At 41.3% G+C, this 21250-nt stretch overlaps 1 protein-coding gene across 10 annotated transcripts in view; it reads right to left on the bottom strand.

The window, feature by feature from the left end:
- LOC135575271 (zinc finger protein 462-like) overlaps window positions 1-17929 on the bottom strand; it is a 166033-nt gene extending 148104 nt beyond the window's left edge. For 9 of the 10 annotated variants that reach the window (XR_010468758.1, XR_010468759.1, XR_010468760.1 and 6 more), the window contains exon 1: window positions 17772-17929. The gene's annotated coding sequence lies outside the window, so the exon portion shown is untranslated. Of the gene's footprint in view, window positions 1-16441; window positions 16799-17771 lie in introns of those variants that run through there. The other variant, XM_065045039.1, reaches the window with a different exon arrangement.
- Between the last annotated feature and the right edge of the window lie 3321 nt (window positions 17930-21250).

The raw sequence follows: 21250 nt of genomic DNA, 5'->3' as shown, positions 1-21250 counted from the left end.
CTTCTTGCCCTTTTTGAAGACTGGAATGACATTTGCTTTCCTCCAGCCCTGAGGCACCTCTCCCGTTTCCCAAGACTTGGCAAAGATGATGGAGAGCGGTCCAGCAATGACCTCAGCCAGCTCCCTCAGCACTCATGGGTGCATCCCATCTGGACCCATGGATTTATGGATGTCCAGGTTGCCTAATTGCTCCCTAACCCAGTCCTCATCAACCGAGGCAAACTCCTCCATTGTCCTGCCTTCCTCTGGGGCCTCAGCGGTACGGGGCTCCTCAGGACAGCTTCTGGCAGAGTAGACAGAGACAAAGAAGGCATTCAGTAACTCTGCCTTCTCTATATCTTCTGTCACCAGGGCACCCACCTCGTTCATCAGTGGGCCTACATTGCCTCTGGTGTTAGTTTTATCTGCCACGTATTTGAAAAAGCTCTTCTTTTTGTCCTTGACCCCTCTAGCCCGGTCTAATTCTAAGGAGGCCTTATCTTTCCTATTTGCTTCCCTACACCCTCTGACAACAGCCTTATATTCTCCCCAAGTGGCCAGCCCCTCCTTCCATGATCTATAAACTCTTCTCTTCCACTTGAGCTTACCCAGCAGCTCCCTGTTTAACCACGCAGGTCTCCTGGCTCCTTTCCTTGACTTCCTACATGTCGGGATGCTCTGATCTTGTGCCTGGTAGAAACAGTCCCTGAACACTAACCAACTATCTTGGGCCCCTTTACCTTCAAGCAACCTTGCTCATGGGATATCCCTTAGCAATTGCCTGAAAAGGCCAAAGTGTGCCCTGCTGAAGTCCAGGGTTGCAATTCTGCTTGCTGTCCTGCTCCTACACATGAGATCCTGAACTCCATCATCTCATGGTCACTGCAACCAAGGCAGCCCTCAACCTTTACCGCTTCAACCAGACCCTCCTTATTAGTGAGGATGAGGTCCAGCAGTGCACCTCTCCTAGTCGGCTCCTTCACCTTTTGCATCAGAAAGTTATCATCAAGGCACTGGAGGAACTTCCTAGACTGTGGCTGGCTGGCAGAGTAGTCCTTCCAACAAACATCAGGGAAGTTAAAATCCCCCACCACAACCAGGGCCTGTGACTGTGAGGCTGCTCTCAGCTGTCTGTAGAAGGCCTCATCAACTTCCTCACCCTGATCTGGTGGCCTATAATAGATGCCCACAATAGTATCACCCTTGCCAGCCTGCCCCTTAACTTTCACCCATAGACTCTCAACTCTCTCCTCATCCGTGCCTAGACAACACTTAATACATTATAATTGCTCTCTCACATACAGAGCAACTCCACCACCACGCCTGGCTGGCCTCTCTTTCCTGAAAAGGACATAGCCATCCATGACCACATTCCAGTCATGTGTGCTGTTCCACCATGTCTCCGTAATTGCCACTAGGTCATAATCTCCTGCCCTAACACAGGTTTCTAACTCCTCCTGCTTATTCCCCATGCTGCACGCATTGGTGTACAGGCATTTCAGAGAGCGAGCTGAGCACACTGATTTCACCCCAGGGGTATGGGAGGCCTCCCAACCTTCATGAACTCTAGAGTGATGCCCTACTGATGCCAGCCCAGCTACATCCCCATCCCCCTTCGAGTCTAGTTTAAAGCTCTCCAAATGAGCCCTCTGTTTAAGCAAGTTCTGACTTCACAAATGGATTCAGTATCTCAGGAAAAAACACATATACAGATAGGTAAGCTTTCTATTGAACATATCTACATTATTCCAACCATTTTGAATGATATCTACTACTTCTCAGTATCACTGATTTATGAAAAAGTCAGGACATAAGAAATAAAGTGAAATCATTTCTTAAGCAAGTCAGAGAATGGTTTGAAGCACATTTTCTATCCATTAAAGATCTAAACTGAATTAAGAACTTAGTTTGGTTTACATTTAAATATAAACTACTGGTACAGAGGACAAAAAAAAAAAAGAGAGGAGAAAAGTCAGACACCCTTCTTGTCTAACCTGTAGAACGCTTTTTGTTTGCAGTTAGTACTAGTTCTATAAAACTAGTTCTATAAATGGTAAAAATACCATTCAGTGTTAAGAATCAGGGAAGGACAGAAGGGCAAAACTGCATCACTCAGCCATGACTTGTATCCTTGTCCTATTGACCAAAATTTTCATCTGGCCTTGTGTCGCAAGATCTACATGAAGGGTATCACTGAGTCAAAGAAGCTCTAGGAACAAGTCCCAGTCGGGAGCAAATAACTTACAAGAGGTCTCACCATTTCTCTCATGTGCTACCCCCACACTGATCCGCAAAAGCAGCCTTTAAAGATACTGCCAGCTCACACTTCTTTCCACAGCTAGGAACTTGGCTGGCCCAGCAGCCAACACGCAGGCAACTCTGCCTGTCAAATAACATACTTTTGCCTAGAACTCACACATGGAGTGTTTGTAAGCCATCTGCAAGTGAAGAAACAGGTTAGCCACTGCCAGGTTATATGAATATTCAAAGCAATAAGTACAGTAAACAGTTCATTTTCCCACACTGATAGCAGAGTACTAAATCAACACATGCACTGATACTGCTATGAGCTCTCAAAAGGTTACAAAGAATAACTTTAATTTTCCCTTCTTCCTCTTACCATAAGAGGGGGAACAACTGTTTTTACACACCCTCCTTTTTCCTAGTAAACAAAATCATATTAACCAGAAAACATAGCCCATAGGTACTTCAGAACTTCAGTCTATCATAGTTACTCAGGTTGGAGGTTACACTGTATCTACCACCTCGAAATTACTTGTATGTTTATTTAACCTTGAATGCATGTGCTCCATTGTATCTGACATAAGGTAAAAGTCTGAATCCACAATTCACAGTTTTGGCTTCCAGCTTTTGGCTCCTGCCTTTAACTGGACCTTATCACATCTAATCTTCCCCCACAGCTATAAGTTCACTACAATTTCACTAACTTTATACACAGCACAGAGAATTACAGATACAAACCTTTTTTAGAAGGCAACTATGAAAAAAAATAAATATATAGGTGTAATAAATACTCCTGAGTTTGCAACTATAATCAGTAAGTAGTTCCATGAAGATATTGATATTTTTAGTTTAAAAACCCTCCAAAATGCAATAGCATTATATGGTTTCTGTTTCATAAAGGCTTCGACTTTCCTGCTACGATCCCAGTATTGTTTTAACACATTTTATATTAGAATGCATTCCAGGAAGCATATGGCAGTAGAACTAGGTCAACTGTTAACCAAATAACAGGAAGCTGCTCTGTAGAGCACACCTTTCAAAAGCTTGCTTAAGGAGCTAATTATTCAGAATGCGTCTGTCATGGCTGAGACGGACAAACGACATAGACCAAGTTCTTCCAGGATTAAAGTAGTAGATGCCATTTATTGCCACAAGTGCATTTTTATACAGTTTTACCAATTCATGTGTCTCTTCACTATTGGTTACAAGTTACAGCAGTAACATCTCATTGGCTAATTTTGCTGTCATCAATGTTACTCTTCTACTCCCTTCTCTCTCACGGGTACACCTTAATATCTCCGGATACTCCTTTACTCCCATCTTTCTCACAGGTAGGCCTTCGTATCTTCAAGGCTAATTTCGGTTCCCATGCCCTCCGTCAGAGAATCTATGGACCCACTGTAGTCCCCCACATGTGTCCTTCAGTAAGGTTGAAGTTAAAAGTTTCAAATTATTTTCTTTAAAGCTACAAGGTCACCCACGTTAGAAGGCCTCTGGTACAAACCAGTGTCACACTTTTCAAACTTGAAATAAGTCATTATCAAGCCATAGGACTATAATCAAATCTAGAAGTTGAATGTGCAACAACATTAAACAACATTAACATTGGTCTTCTGATGCCCTCAAAGATGGATATGGACTCTTTATATCACAGAATCACAGAATCACAGAATCGACTGGGTTGGAAGAGACCTCAGAGATCATCGAGTCCAACCCTTGGTCCAACTCTAGTCCGTTTACTAGATCATGGCACTAAGTGCCATGTCCAATCTCAGTTTAAAAACCTCCAGGGACGGCGAGTCCACTACCTCCCTGGGCAGGCCATTCCAATGCCTGATCACTCTCTCTGTAAAGAATTTCTTTCTAATATCCAGCCTAAATTTCCCCTGGTAGAGTTTAAGCCCATGCCCCCTTGTCCTATTGCTAACTGCCTGGGAGAAGAGACCAATCCCCACCTGGCTATAACTTCCCTTCAGGTAGTTATAGAGAGTGATGAGGTCACCTCTAAGCCTCCTCTTCTCTAGACTAAACAACCCCAGCTCCCTCAGCCTCTCCTCATAGGTCTTATGTTCAAGTCCCTTCACCAGTCGTGTTGCTCTTCTCTGGACCCGCTCCAGCACTTCAATGTCTTTCCTGAACTGAGGGGCCCAGAACTGAACACAATACTCCAGGTGTGGCCTCACCAATGCAGAGTACAGGGGAAGGATCACTTCCCTTGTCCTGCTGACCACGCTGTTTTTGATACAGGACAGGATACCATTGGCCTTCTTGGCCACCTGGGCACACTGTTGGCTCATGTTGAGCTTCCTGTCAATTAGCACCCCCAGGTCCCTTTCTGTCTGACTGCTCTCCAGCCACTCTGCGCCCAGCCTGTAGCGCTGCAGGGGGTTGTTGTGACCAAAGTGCAGCACCCGGCATTTGGCCTTATTGAACTTCATCCCATTGGAATCAGCCCATTTTTCCAGTCTATCCAGATCCCTCTGCAGAGCCCTCCTGCCTTCCAGCAGGTCGACACTCCCTCCCAACTTGGTGTCATCAGCAAATTTGCTGATGATGGTCTCAATCCCCTCGTCTAAATCATCAATAAAGATGTTAAACAGGACTGGACCCAACACTGACCCCTGGGGAACACCACTAGTGACTGGCCGCCAGCTGGATGCAGCCCCATTCACCAGCACTCTCTGGGCCCGGCCCTCCAGCCAGTTCTTAACCCAGCATAGAGTACACTTGTCCAAGCCATGGGCTACCAGCTTTTGCAAGAGTATATTATGGGAGACAGTGTCAAAGGCCTTGCTGAAGTCCAGATAGACCACATCCACAGCTTTCCCCTCATCCACCAGGTGAGTCACCTGATCATAGAAGGAGATCAGGTTGGTCAGACAGGACCTGCCCCTCCTAAACCCATGCTGGCTGGGTCTGATCGCTTGTCCATCCTGAAGGTGCTGTGTGATTCCATTCAGGATGATCTGCTCCATAACCCTGCCAGGCACCGAGGTCAGGCTGACAGGCCTGTAGTTGCCAGGGTCAGCTCTGCAGCCCTTTTTGTGGACTGGGGTAACGTTGGCCAATTTCCAATCATATGGGACCTCCCCAGTGAGCCAGGACTGTTGGAAGATGATGGAGAGCGGCTTGGCAAGTTCTTCTGCTAGCTCCCTCATCACCCTAGGATGGATCCCATCTGGTCCCATAGACTTGTGAGGATCCAGATGGCTCAGTAAATCACCAACTATGTCCTCCTGGAATACAAGGGGCCTATTTGGCTTCATTGTCTTTCTTTTTGGGTAACACTTTTATTTTAAAATCCAACAGATTTTGAAGTCATTGTTTTATTTATTCAAAGAAAGCAAACAAAAATTTCTCTATACTTTTTTTTTTTTTTTTTTTTTTTTTTTTTAATGCAAGTAGCAGATCTATGTTTCCTCACAATTTCTAACAGGAAATCATCTTGGGATTAGGCATAAATCACTTTCATCAGGAGTTTACATGGCCATTCATAAAGATATCCACTGACAAACATTACTGGTTTGGAGTACTTGATGACAGAAACACACCAAACATGCCCAATGTTCTCACAGGATTACCGCACAAACCCTACCAGGGTCTCCAAACCCAAAAACTTCCCTAGCATCTAATACTTATGAGATGAGAAGTCAGATCCATCTCTCTAGTTCTAGATCCTGCTAGTCTCCCAAATAATAATGCCAGTTCCTAATCATCAGATGGGAAATTATAATGCACCTATGAACAGGGAAAACACAGAACGTGTGTGTTTGTGTACATACACATTTTCCTGGAGACTGCTTTGTACCTTAAGCAACAGCTCCTTTCTGAGACAGGCTACCTCAATGGAAGGATGCCAAGCCTCCTGTGATAAGATTATAATCTTAGTAGTCATTTGCTGAAGATAGTTTATTACAAATAATACCTTTTTGGTATGAAAAGTCAAGAACAAGGCATTTTCTTTACACTACAGAGATATTCTGGTTTGACTAAGAAAAGGCACAGACAAATTCTGAAAACATTATGCAGTTACATATGAAGAAACATTTCTGATGAAAGTTCAACCCAGTGCCCTCTAAAAACTGCCCAGTGCTGCTATAAAAAACAAAAACCCACACCTACCACCACACAAAAATCCCATGACAAAAAAAAAAAAAAAAAGAATTGACAAAAAAACACAAACCACCAAAACAACCAAACAAAAAAAATCCCCTCAAGGTTACCAACTACTAGAAAATGAAATCCTCAAGGAAAATTATATAGACACAATAGAGCAAGTATACATTAAAAAATTGTTACAGGGAAAAAAACAAATTGTTACAGGGAAAAAATACCTGTGGGTTGCTTAATCCAGGCCCCAATCCCCCTCCCTGCCTGCTTTGTCTCCCCAGGTGCCCCTCCGTAATAGGTTTGAGGCCCTGGATCTTGAAGAAGAGGTAGGTGAGGAGGTGGTGTCAAGCCTGCCTACAAGATCACATAGGAAGAGGCGGTTGACTTCACAACTTAAGACTGCCTCTGATAAGAAAGAAAGAAGGGTGATTGTAATAGGAAATTCCCTTCTGAAAGGAACAGAGGGCCCAATATGCAGAGTTGACCCTCACCTTAGGGAAGTTTGTAGTCTACCTGGAGCCTGGATCAAGGATATCGCTAGAGAGCTCCCCAAACTGGTGCATCCGACAGACTACTACCCGCTGCTGGTCTTCCAGGCAGATGGGGAGGAAGCTGCTTCCCGTAGTCTAAGGAGAATGAAGAACGATTTCAAGGTCTTGGGAAGGATGGTGAAAGACTCAGGGGCTCAAGTGATCTTCTCTTCACTCCTTCCATCTTCAAGGGACGATGTGGGATGGAATAGAAAAATTCAGTCTCTTAATAGTTGGCTCCAAGACCGGTGCTACAGGCAGGGCTTTGGATTTTTTGATAATGGTTGGTTTTATAAGACACCAGTCTGGACAGTGTCACGCGGGAAAGGTTTATCTCGCAGGGGCAAAAGGACGCTGGGGCAGGAATTAGCTGGGCTCATTTGGAGAGCTTTAAACTAGGCTCGAAGGGGGATGGGGTTGTAGCTGGGCTTGTCCCAGTGGGGCAGCATTCTAAAACTGATGTGGACCGGGTGGCCTCCTATGCCCCTAGGGAGAAATTGGAGTGCTCTGCTCACTCCCTGAAATGCCTGTACACCAATGCGCGCAGCATGGGGAATAAGCAGGAGGCGAGTTCCTCGGATCAGCTGACTGAAGCTCGGATCAGCTGACTGGGTCTCTTTAGTTTGGAGAAGAGGAGACTAAGGGGGGACTTTATTAATGTTTATAAATATATAAAGGGTGAGTGCCATGAGAATGGAGCCAGGCTCTTCTCGGTGGCAAACAATGATAGGACAAGGGGTAATGGGATCAAGCTGGAACACAAGAGGTTCCACTTAAATTTGAGAAGAAACTTCTTCTCAGTAAGGGTGACAGAACACTGGAACAGGCTGCCCAGGGGGGTTGTGGAGTCTCCTTCTCTGGAGACATTCAAAACCCGCCTGGACATGTTCCTGTGCGACCTCACTTAGGCATTCCTGCTCCAGCAGGGGGATTGGACTAGGTGATCTTTTGAGGTCCCTTCCAATCCCAAACATACTGTGATACTGTGATCAGAGGGGTGGAACACCTCTCCTATGAAGACAGGCTGAGACAGTTGGAGTTCTTCAGCCTGGAGAAGGCTCCAGAAAGAACTTATTGTGGCCTTTCAGTACTTAAAGAAAGATGGGAATAGACTTTTTAGTAGGGCCTGTTACAATAAGACAAGGGGTGATGGTTTTAAACTAAAAGAGCAGGAACTCAGGCTAGACATGGGGAGGAAATTTATTACAATGAGGGTGGTGACACACTGGAACAGGTTGCCCAGAGAGGTGGTAGGTGCCTCATCCCTGGAAATACTGAAGGCCAGGCTGGACGGGGCTCTGAGCAACTTGATCTAATTGAAGATGTCCCTGCTCATTGCAGGGTGGTTGGACTAGATGACCTTTGAAGGTCCCTTCCAACCCAAACTGTTCTACGATCCTGTTCTATGTTCTATGATTCAGCTCTTAGGAGCATATGAAGGCAATCACACTTTTGCAGAGCTATCACAGAATAGCATTTAAGATGAGGATTCATTCAAGGGGAACTCACAGAATCACAGAATGTTAGGGATGGAAGGGACCTCGAAAGATCATCTAGTCCAATTCCCCCCGTCAGAGCAGGAACACCTAGATGACATTACATAGGAAGGCGTCCAGGCGGGTTTTGAATGTCTCCAGAGAAGGAGACTCCACAACCTCCCTGGGCAGCCTGTTCAAGAGTCAAAAGACTCTACAATGAAACTTCATCTGAAGCTTGAGACTTTCACATGACTGAACACTTGAACACTTATTTCTCCAGCTTTGGAGAGCGAAAGATTTGGAAGTGAATTATCTAGTGTATTAGCACCCATTTTCTCTTACAAATGAACTACAACCATGCCCTCACACAATCACAATCCAGCATCTGTTACATGAAGTGGTAGTTGTCAAAAAGCAAGGACATCTCATACATAAGATCATTCCAGTTGCCTCACTGAAAACTTCAAGATAATCAATCCATGAGCCTCTGAATGTTTACTCACATGACTGATTGCAGTAAAACTCACAATTAAATGACAGGGACTATTCACAGAAATAAGTTCCTGTAGGATAAGGGCTTCGGGCCCCTATCTTTATTATCTGCTAAATGTACTATGGTAACTAAAGTATGTAATGGTAGCCGAGATCTGAGTTAATAAGGAGTCTTTGTTTATTCCTAACAGTAGCAGTAATAATTTAATATAGCATATGCACTTGCATACAAAATAAAATCCCAGAAATTTAAGGAGTCCTATAGAGGTTGCATTTCCACTGCCTTTCAAAGAAAATAGGAAGCCAATTAATATGAAATCTAATCATAATAAAAATCATAAAAATCTGTTCCTCGTGGCTATCACTACCCTGCGGCATCTCCAAAGCAGTGCTGAATTCACTGTTCAAGCACACATTTGTTGAACGAGGTTTCCTCATCCTAAAGCTCCCAATCTCTGCAGAGCTGGGGTCTCAAACATGTTCAAACAAGCATTAGAGCACTACTACTATCCAGTTTCCTCCACTGTGTTGGCCAACTGAGGTGACATCACTCAAGTAGTTAGGCCAATGTCAGAGGCTCACAGTTTGACTTCTGTTATGTTTCTCTCTAGTTGTTAGAGATGTAATTAAGCACAATTAGATAGGTTATAAAAAAGAAATATATATATATATACATACCTTATAGCCAAAGCCACCCAAATGTAGAAAAGCAAGGAAAAGCTGGAATCTGAGATAGGAGTTTCTAATTAACCTAGGCAAGACAAACTCTCTCTTATTTATTTATATTGCCATTTCTTTATTTTCCAACTACTGCTCATCATAAAACACACAGAAATAGATCCCAGTAGTATGAGACACTCTTTATGGTTATTTCCCACCTAGACTTTACTGCATTACCAACTAAACTATGTAGATATTGTATACAATTAGTCTCCTCTTCCATACCCACCATAGTCAGCAATGTATCTGAGAACTGATAATCAGTGAAAAAGTGACAGTTTTCTCCATTCCCAGATCTCCAGGTACTCTGCAAACAATGAACCAGATCTGCCACTCTCACTAACTGGAACCACACTCTGAATGGTTGGGTTTTTCCCCCTACACTTCTTTTGTATTTCAACACACAAAGCAGTAGAATCCAGCACCATGGCCTTAATTGCCAATATTCTTGTGAAATCCTATATTATGCCTATTTTACTGCTGGGGAGCACAGAGTTAAAGGAATGCAACAAATTAAGAGCAAGATTTCCAGAGGTGACTATAACTTCTTTAGTCTCTTAGGTGGTTGGTCAGAGACCCTTAAAACCCAATTATGAAGGGAATCACATGACCACAATTCCAGCTGAATCTGAAAGGACCTGAATAATTGAAATTTAAGTTTAAATAAATAAATATTCAGATGTCATTCTAAGTTCTGGACAGAAGCAACCTGCCCCAAACAAGTCATCTTCAGAAATGACAGAGAAACATCCATATCTGATTTACAGCATAAACCACAAGATCATCACTCTAAGCAGTCTCGCAAGTCCAGCCCCGACTGGAACCTCCACTTTGTTCAAATAAAGAAGGAAGAAACTGTTAGCCAACCACCAAGTGAGTTAATAAACTTTACCGGTCACTTTAGAACTTCTGCCTAATCTGAGTTAGAAAATATGGAATTAAATGTACAAGAGGAAGAAGGCAGAAAAGAAAAAAATACTTGCTTTGTTTTAGCTTCATCACCAGACAACTGCAGTGAGCCTGTTATTAATTATTCCTTTCCCAGCTTGACATCAAATTAAAATCTTCAGCACACCAACCGTCTTACAAGTAATTAAAAGGTAAATATACCACCCTGCTTGTCAAACTTCACTCACTCTTGGCCTGAATCTATTATACAAGCACATACAGCCTTCCCTTAGCATTTTCATGTATTTAATAAATAAGCTACAGAAAATACATGTACTTGGTGCTGTAATATACATTTTCACTATCTCCTTCCCCCACCCCTCTCTTTCTTTTGCCAGCAATCAGAGATCAGAGAACAATTTGCAGAAGAAACATAGTTGTTACTTGTCACAGGAGGCCCAAAGACACATTTTTAATCATGGCAACTAATTTATTGTGCGATTTATTGTGTTCCAGCAGTATGATCCATCTACTTCCCAGCAAGCACTACTACCCTATGATGCTTTCTTCCCATGATTACTGGTATGATCCCAAAGCAAAACTACTCGAACCCTAAGAACTATTATCATGAGTAAAGACTTTGTTCATTGAACCAGTGAAATGAAGTCCCTATCGTCCACAAGACCATGGAACAGATTCCATTTCCAGTATCTTTATTTATTTATTCTCAGTCCCATGCAATCACTCTATTAACAGTAAGTTGGGGTTGTTCAGCCTGGAGAAGGCTCCAGGGAGTCCTTATTGTGGCCTTTCCATACTTAAAATGGGCCTGTAAGAAGGATGAGGACAGACTCTTTAGAAGGGTGTGTTATGACAGGACAAGGGGTAATGGTTTTAAACTAGAAGAGGGGAGATGAGGAACAAATTTTTTTATGGTAAAATACTGGAACAGGTTACCCAGAGAGGTGGTAGATGCCCCATCCCTGGAGACATTCAAGGCCAGGCTGGACTGGGTTCTGAGCAACCTGATCTAGTTGAAGATGTCCCTGATCATTGCAGGGTGGTTGGACTAGATGACCTTTAAAGGTCCCTTCCAACCCAAACTATTCTATGATTCTATAATTCTGTCTTAGTCCACTAAATGCAATTATGGCATACCTTATCCTAGTCTTCTTTTTGCTGAAGAGTTTGGCCTATTTTCTATTTCAACTAATGCTGACCCAAACTGCTCATCTTCCTTGAAGGGCCTTTCCCTCCTCTTCACAGAATAAACTTTTAGCCCAAATCACTTAATATATTTCTTCTAGGAAATCAACTGTTCATTATTACATCATGAAAACTACTCAAAAATGAAGAAGTTTCCAGATCAAATGGAAACAGAAGGCATAGCTTTTATTGCTGTATCTGGGAATGATGTTGAGTTAACCATCACATCTCGAGAATTACTACAAAGCAAATGACCTCCCATGGTGGGAGGAATTTATTTTTTTTTTCTCAAAACATTACTTAAAGAAAAGTTTCTTCAATATGTGATAAGGCAAGAATATTTTAAAGGATAGTGCAATAATTAGACACTACCATCTAAAGCTGAACAAGCAACTATACAAGCAATAAAGCATTCTTGCTAAAGATAACACAGGAAAAAAAATAAAATCACATATAAGTCTGAGTGTTTCAAATAAACTGGAAACAAAGATTCTCCTTTTTCCATCTCAAAACCCCTCTTCCAAACCCCTTCAGAGTTTGTACTGTGACATCTGGGATAGCTTCATAAAACTAAATACATGAGTAGTAGACTTGGAGTCTTTCCTACCGCTTCTAAAGTTAAAAAAAAAACAAAAAAAAAAAAAAAAAACAAAAAAAAAAAAAAAAAAAAACAGTGCGGTAAGCAATCTCCTTGTCTTTATCTTGACCCACAAGCCTTCTCATCCTATTCTCCTCGTTGCCCCCTCATCCCTGTCCCACTGAAGAGGAGTGAGTGAGCAGCTTTATGGGTGTTTGGCCCTTAGCCAAGGCCAACCCACAACAAAGTGTTAAGCAAACCATTCAGTTCTGTCACTAGCAGAATAGTTTTTGTTTTGAACAAGTTTACAAAATGTTCAACAGAGAGAATCTTCCACTAAAATGTTTATGACTTCCTACTGTGATGCACTGTAAGCACAAAACAACATAAAGAATAACAAAATAGCTAAGACACAAAAACGTTTTACAACTTAATGTTCTTTGAAGACTCTTCCTGATCTGTGAAAAGAGGATCTCCTTCCTCTACAATATTTAAACTGATTTTTTTCAATATTTCAATGGGTTGGTTTTTTAAATTATATATCCATACTTTTGTCTGTATGTTTTGTTAGTGATGGTTTCATAATAGCACAAAGCTAGCTAATGAATATTACATAGCTATTCAGCAATTTCGCAGATTTAAGTTCTTTTTCCCCCCATAGTTTCATACTACAAAGTAGTGTTTTGCTTATTTGAGAAGTTATCTGCCAGAACACACAGAGAAAGGGATACTGCAAATTAGAACAATCTGAAATAATATTGTAATCCTACAGGTTTTATTTGTAAACCAAAAACCATCAGAGGAATAGAGTATTTATACTTGTTCCTGGAAGTTCCAAACTTTAAGAAATATCTGGGGTTTTTTTAAGTAACCTTCCTCAAACTGTAGCTTGTACTATAATAAAATTGTAGTGCTTCCCATTTCCTTTGTAAGCCTAAGAATTCAACTTGTTCATTCCTTATGGCCAAATGTATCTACATATATGTTTGGACATCTGACAGATGTTACAATTCTCATCCAATGTTTCTTAGCTAGCTCTCTTACAATCCACTCATGGCTTCCAACTATCAATATACCTTTAAGTCAAAGGCCACAAAACTATTAAATTTGGTTCTGTCTTTAGTGAACTATAATAATCATTAAAAAAAAAACAAACCACTTCTGCTTGCAGTAGCTCTGCTTTCCACCCATCATCCAATTATGTACTCACATTCTTTATATCCTAATCACCCATACACAACATTTTTTACTTTCCCCCACATACAAAAATATAATTTCAAATTGATGGAAGAAATAAATGGGAAGTGCTATCTTTTAAATCTGACATTTCTCAGCAATGTAATTAATTACAAGTCTAATGGTAACATATAAGGAAATAAATTGTTTATAGTACTGTTTTTAAGTGGTGATCTGTGGACTATTTCTAATGGGCCTAAAAAAGGTAATCAAGAAATTCAAGTTCATACACTATAGAACAAATTATGAATGCAAAATTTCTAAAAGGGCAAGCACTGTGTAAAATTTATGAATGTCCACAAATCAAAAGCTATTACAAACCATTGCTTTGAACCAAAAAATTATTGTCCAATTGTAAAATTCATGAGCTAACAGTGACTAGCATTCTTCAATACCATCTTTCCTTTAGCTCAGCGGTTTGTAAAATTAAAAAAAAAAAAAAGCCTCTTAGCTAGTCTTCTGACCTCAAGGTAAACTTCAATTTCAGTCTGGGTATAATTACATCAAGCAACATCATTAGCAAAAATTATGAGACTGGGACTGAAATCTCTTTAGAGAACAATGTAGAATACCCTATTCAAAATGAAACCACATTCACCACAATTCATACATTATATCTGTTGTGATGACCTTTGGTTTTCTAGGGTGTCTGTCACCAAGTACAAGGAATATATAGGCCCTCCCATAAAAATCTAAAATCTCATTTGCTCTTGGATAGCACATTTCACGCCCAAGTGCAATGCATCTCTATGTCACATTATAGCACTGCAGTGATCTCTCAAAATATGAGGCAATTCACAATACAAAATAAAGATAAATATCTAAGAAAACTCTATACATAACAGAGAGGATGGGCATTTAGAATCTGACCCAAACCAACACAGTTCAGTGAGGAACTTTTATTTTCCTTCAGTGGGTGCTGGATTAGGCCCATACTAAGATTGGCAAATTGCATCCATCACCATTACATCAGGAAAAAAGTTATTTTTTCTCCTCTTTGCTTAGTCACTGTGTAACATTAAATATATATGAAATTGTCCATTCCATGGCCCACCTCACAAAGGACTTTAATTCAAAGATATGGAGATAACTGTAGTATCTCAGTAGTTTGGGTGACGCATCGACAACCAGAACTTAAGAAATACATAACTGACAGTGCAATATATTTTCAAAATTATTTATATACAGAACAATTTCTTGTTAGACAAAATAAAACAAGCATTAATATTGTGAAAAATGCAGTTGTGATTCGTGCTAAGATGTTTAATGTTTACAGATATAACCAAATGAGGCACGGGCTCTGAACTTGGAAAAAGGTGGTTAAGTTCTATGTAAAAAGTTATGAAACTTGCTTATGAAGTTATATTGACAGAGGGAACTAACATTTTAAGGGTTAACTAAACTTATAATGGGTGCCTACTAACAAGCTAACACTTTAAGGCTTAGTCACACAATAAATGCTTAGTTTAGAGCTTTATGTTAAGAAGAACAGAACCCCATCGAATGCCAAGATAAGAAGTTTTACTGCACCTAGCTGTAAACTTGAGGAGACAAGATAACGAAGATTTACAGCAAAAGGGGGCACCAGTCTGGTTTCATTCAACTTGGCAGCTTGGGTCCCAGTCAATTCAACATAATGAGCCAAAGGTAAAAAGTTCACTGTGATGAAGCTGAAGGAGCCTTCATCCAAAGACCCCTCCTCAAATTCACCAAGTGGCACTGCGCACGCGCAACAGGGGAGGGTCTATGGAAATGGTTATCTGAGACTCATTTTAATCAGAAGCGGGGAAAGGTTATGAATATGTATAGGCGTTCCTGGGGTCATTATGAATATGTAATACTTTACTGTATTTAAGCACACTTTTTATTGTTTAAAGGTGTGCGTGTTGGGCGGAGTGAATCCCCTGCGCATCCAGCGCTGTTTTGCTTATGCTCTAATGAACACGTGTTTAAGGAATACAAGGAATTGGATTAAATGTTTTTTATCCATAGAAAAAGCGTAAGTTATTTATTTCAATATTAACCTTGCAGCAGCTGGAATTCTGACGTTCATCACTACCACCATCTTTCTATTCTTGGTGCATGCATGGAAGTGTGGTTACTTCTGTTCATTCACTGATCTCTCATCCTATCGTTTCTACCATACATACATCTATATTTCACATTTCCTCTAGAGCTCTTATGAGTATTCCATCTGATACTTTCACCACGGAGTTGCACTTGAAGATGCTCAGACACTAAGGCATTTAATTTGAATTTTTGAGGAACTATATCTACTATGCAACCAATGTACAAATTGATGTTGGTGGGGAAAAAAGTAAGGCCACATGTGAGACCACCCTAAACTATTCCAGATGAAAAAGTAGGCTTCAAATAAAACAAAAAAAGACTTCCTGTTCAACTGCCATGACACAAAAGCTTCCAACAACATCCTTGTTATGTTTTTCAAAAAAGCATATTGTAAGACACCAAAAAAGATCACCATGGAAGTTGCCATTCCCCCATACACACTGCAAAGAATTATTCATTTTATGGTAATGAAAAGCTTCCTGAAAGCTTTCTGGTATCATAAACATGCGACTTAGTGAGTGAAGGAAAATGTTTCATATTAAAGTACATACAGAAAAAATAATGCTTTTGAGCATCAAAAGGTAAAATACAAAAATTCAAGCCATCGTCACCACACAGAAAGAATGAGATTTCACTATGTTCTCTGGAAGAACCTGAGCAGCCTCAGGCTACAAGCACCTGCCTCCAAATATTACATGTATTACACACACACTATTTCTTTAGCTAGCTGATCAAACCCTTACATCACATTAACTTTAACCAAAGAAAAATATATAGAAAAGTGACCTCAACGTGAAAGTATAATAGTTAAAACCAACAAAATAAAAGTTTTTCCTCTATGTGAAGGACAATCCAGGCAATTTCCTCCAGTTCTCATTTCCTGATAGCATGAAATCAGAAAGAATACCCACCACAGTCTTGTACATTCAAAAACTGAAGAAATCCGGGGGTGGGAGGGATGGGGTAACTGACAGCAAAACTTAAAAAAAAATAAAATAAAATTTGAAAGATCCATAATGTTAGGAGCACTTCCCATCTCATCTTCGTCTACTGGAAATGCGCTTGCTCTCCCTCCATTTTCTGATGGAGCCAGAGAACATGACATGGCGTACCTGACTCAGATCACAGCTCTCTGCCAAATTAGTCACTTCCTCTTACACATGCAAGCAGCTTCATGAGACACACACAGAGTCACACAAAAGCAGCAGTAGAAAGCACTCAAACTTGAAGGTCTTTTTGTTTCCAAACATTAGAAAACGAATGCAAAGCCTCTCCCCCCCCCCCCCCCCCGGCCCCTTGGCGGGGGGGGGGGGGGGAAATCTTAACAGATCAAATATATAGGAAACTCCAGGGTGATATGTGTGATGATATGTGTGTAAAATAGAAACCACAATGTTAAGAAGTGTGGGGGGGGGGTACTCCAAAAGACATAAAAGACTGTAGACTGCAGGCGTATATGGGAGGGATGCTTTGTGTTGTGGAGTCTAAACTGAAACCAAAGCAAACAGCTTACAAATGGAAGACAGGGAGATAAAGATATGGAAAGAGGGAGGGAGAGAGACAGAGAGAAAGCTGCTCCGGGTGATGGAGAAAGGCGCGATAGAGAAGTTCTTTGTCTGACTTAGAGACAGAAACATCGGGGAACCGAACAAGAAGTGGGCTTCTTCCTTTCTTCCCTTCCCTTCTCCTTCTCGAAAAGGGAGCAAAAAGCGTGTGTAATGGCTTCTGCTCTCCAGCTGAACGCTGTCGTCTTCTTCCAAACACTGTCCTTCAAAGAAACCACTGCCCCCACAAACACACGCACACAAACCCAAGACGGGGCCAGAAGCCGTGGGGAGTGTCACCCGATTGCCTGAGTCGTGCCAGCACGGAGCTTTTCTCTCTCTGATCCAAGTTCACACACGCACGAGCGTGCGCAAACACCCCCACCCCAAAAGCTCTACTCATAACTCATCTCTCCATATCCCCCTTTAATGTAACAACAAAAATTAATTAACTGCTTTCCTCCTCCCACTACCAGCACCTCCTCCTTCATGCAAGAGATCTCTGTCTCTCAAACAAAACACGCTGGTTTGGTGGGGTTTTTTTTTTCTCTTTGCTCCCCCCCTCCCCTCCGCCCGCCTTTCTTCCTCTTTCCTCCCCTGGCCGAATGAATGGATTTCACAGAAACACGGTGGAAAAAACAGCATGCATATACGAATGAGAGAATCTTTCTCATGCCAAACCAAAGACGGGTTTTACTTGCAAGAACTTCCAGGAGCGTCCCGACGACACTGCCACCTTCTTCTCTCTGCCTAGCTCTTCTTGTTATTGCTGTGGAAGTTGCTTTGTGAGTCTCGTGCTCCTTGGCAGGCAATGGAGGATCGCCATCTTTTCCCTGATTCCTCCCCCCCCCCCCCCCCCCCCCCCCTTCACTGTTTTGCGGATGACCTGAGATATTAGTCTCTCACATTGTGTCTCTGAATAATGATCTACCAGGGGAAGAGAAATAAGACTATCTCCTCTCCTACTACACAACATGCAAGAGCATCAGAGGGGGTGCAAGAATCCTTTCTAACAACAACGTGTAGGAGAAGATGAGGAAAAAAAAAGAAAGAAAACAGAAGAGGAAAGAGCAACAATAAAAATGAGGAAGGAGATGGGAGAGGAGGGAAGAAAGAAGGAAAACAAGGAAGAGATCTATGAGGCAGAAAAGATTTAAGAGAAGATGGTAGAGATGGGAGGTGTTGAAAATGAAGGAGATTGAAAGGAGGAAGATGGTAACAAAAAGTTAAGGTTTGGGACACTGAGTCACTCACAGGCCAGGAAGGAAGAGAAGGGGGAAAGATCTGAAGAACCCCTTCCAAGCTGTTGCATTCTCAAACCTTTCTGCGCAGGGGCGCTCAGCAGCTCTGGCAGTGCTGGGGGAACTGCTCAGGAGGAGCACTATGCTAGGTCATAGCTCTCTTCCAGCTATGGCAAAAAATGATTTCTGCATGCAGATCTGTCCCTAAGGTGATCTCTCAGACACATCCATCTAGAAGCTAATCTTCCCTAAGCAAGTTTTTTTACCCTATAAAATGGGATGGAGGCAAAATAGGTGCTGGAGGTTGCAAAATATAAAAACAGATCTACCATGTGACCAGTTTCAAATTCCCCTTCCAACTTATATTTAATGTAGAGAAAGAAACTCAAATTGTCTGTTTCTGGCATGTATTTCGAAGTCTTCTCCCAGAAATAAATACAGGGTCATCTCTATTAATTTGTCTCAAAAGTGTGTAGAAGAATCTACCAAGCACCAAAAATATTTCCTAGATTTGTGAAACGTTTTGACTGCAAAATAAAATAAGTAATCCTATTTAAAAAAACAGGCCTTCCAACTCCAAGTTTCTGCACTTTTGTGACTGATCATTTAAAACTGTGAAAAGCAACAATCAAGGTTCATAATGAAATGGTGTCATTATGATGGAGGTAAAAAAGCAAAGACGAAGTTGCCTTAGTCTGAATTTTTATTTAGTGTTGCTTGCATCAATAATACTCATTGTCCCGAGGTACCTCTTTTGCACATCTGCCCACACACACACACTCCCTACAGCACCATCAAATTCTTTCCAGTTTTACATCTAACACTGGAGAGCGTGTGCATAAAGGAGGTGATAAGGGGTTATATGCATTGTTATAAATAAGAGCCAATAAATCGATTCTGAGTCAATCAATCAATTTTATTTAGCAAGCGGTAATTAGGCAAAACAGCGCTGGGTGACCGGGGGAAGCTCAGTTCCTCCAACAGGCACACAAAATCAACCTTTCGTATGTACTTATATACGTTATGCGTTCGTTTACGTGCTGGGAATTTCTGTCTCTGGAACTTTTGTTATCTGTTGCAACATCCGAGCGCTTTGTTATCTGTAACACCATCTGGGAGTCCTATTATCTGTGGCACCATCCGGGAGTCCTGTTATTTATGACACCATCCGGTAGTCCTGTTATTTATGGCACCACCTGGTAGTCCTGTTATTTATGGCATTGTCTTTAACTACTACTACAAGGTTCTACAAAACATAATCAAACTCGCACAAGCACAGTTACTGCTTACAATAATATGCATAATACAATTGAATCCTACTCGATTTGTTCAACATTAACAATTTTGACCATCACTTATTACATGCATACTCACCAAAACAATGTATGGGAGTGAGGCAAAAAAACAATTTGAACACAAGGGCATGACAAGTATTGGAACATGGCTGGGATTTCTTGAGCCCTCAAGCTCAAGAAAATTTATATGGATGGAAGAGAGTAGAACAATAAAGCTGCTGTCACAAAAGGGGAAGATCCCTCCTCTGGTCTGAGAAGTTTTATCTGAGTGGTGAAGCTGAGATAATCTTCTTTAAGAAGCTCAGATTTTATTTGCCACAGAAGAGATCAGGTACATTAAAACCATTTCAGCTCAGTTACAGACCAAATTGTAGCAAGTACAAAGCACACAGAGTGTCTCCCATTAAATCTTTCTTTGAGCTATACAAGTTGATTACTAAACAGGAACAAATTCTTATCCCTCCTTCCCTTTCTGTCCTTCCCCTCTCCCTTCAATGAAGGGTTGTAAGAAATGGGAAGAATAATTTCTGGGCAGAAGAAGTACTGCTGGATTTAGCAAATTTAAAGAGGGACTGTTTACAGCTGCCAGAACATGCATGTGTTATGCCTGCAATTTTCTATAAATCATCCTCTTAGCAGTAAGAGACTGCCTGGGCTTTGCAATCTTTGATGTACCATCAGCACCAAGGCAGATAATTTGCCTCTTTGTCTTTTAATATTACATTTTTAAAATAAACAAAACAAAACCCCACAACCACAAACCCAAAACACCCAACTTCTATCAAGATACCCTCCAGGGAAACAATCACATTTCAAAATGAAGGCTCTTGTGAGAACCTGGCATCAAACCTAAGAGAAAAAAGGTCTTCATGGAGATATCCTGGAAATGTTTCAACACTCTCTCCCCTTCCTCCCACTAGTTCCAAGGAATCAAATGCAGTCATGATCTGCCCATTAGCTCTCCTTTAACACATGGTCAATTTTTGCAAGGAGCTTTCTCTCACAGTAACCAAGCGCTTCCTCATGGATATTGGGAGTGTAGGAAGCTATCATCTTGCCAATATAATAGGCTAAGGCAGGATATCTCAGCAAAGCATATTTTATGAACAATTTTGCAAAAATGGGTGTCCTACCTAATGGTAAGCACACAGAATAGGGAAAAAAAAGTCCTTGCTTATATCCCCCCTTCCCAATCCCAACTGCAAATTCCCTCCCCTGTTCCCCACTGGTTGAGTACTGCATGGTTTACAGACTACCTGATGCCTGCCTCAGTTTACATATCTCATTAATCTAATTCTAACAACCCCCTCCCCTTATTGATTTATTTAAAATATGGATTCCTGACTCTTTGGCTACCCTTCCCCCTAGCTTAACTTTTTAAATACAGGAATCAGTATGCATTCCAGGATTAGTTCGAAGAGACTTTGTTTTACATTAAAAATTCATAGTCAGATGTCTCTCAGTCCTCCCCCCTGCTGGGATCAGGTCCCCAGTTTGTAAAAACAACATTCCTCCTTTAATGGCTCCTTACAAGAGAAAATTTTTTCAACATGGGTAAATTAATCCATAACTTCCTTCTGGGGAGTTTCTTCCATCTCACACTAGTTCTGAAGACTGTTAGCCCATGCTCCACCAAAGAG

The sequence above is a fragment of the Columba livia genome, chromosome W, assembly GCF_036013475.1.
Source record: "Columba livia isolate bColLiv1 breed racing homer chromosome W, bColLiv1.pat.W.v2, whole genome shotgun sequence".
NCBI classification, from domain to species: domain Eukaryota; kingdom Metazoa; phylum Chordata; class Aves; order Columbiformes; family Columbidae; genus Columba; species Columba livia.
The sequence above is the reverse complement of the archived record's forward strand: the minus strand, read 5'-3'. Positions and strand labels throughout refer to the sequence as shown.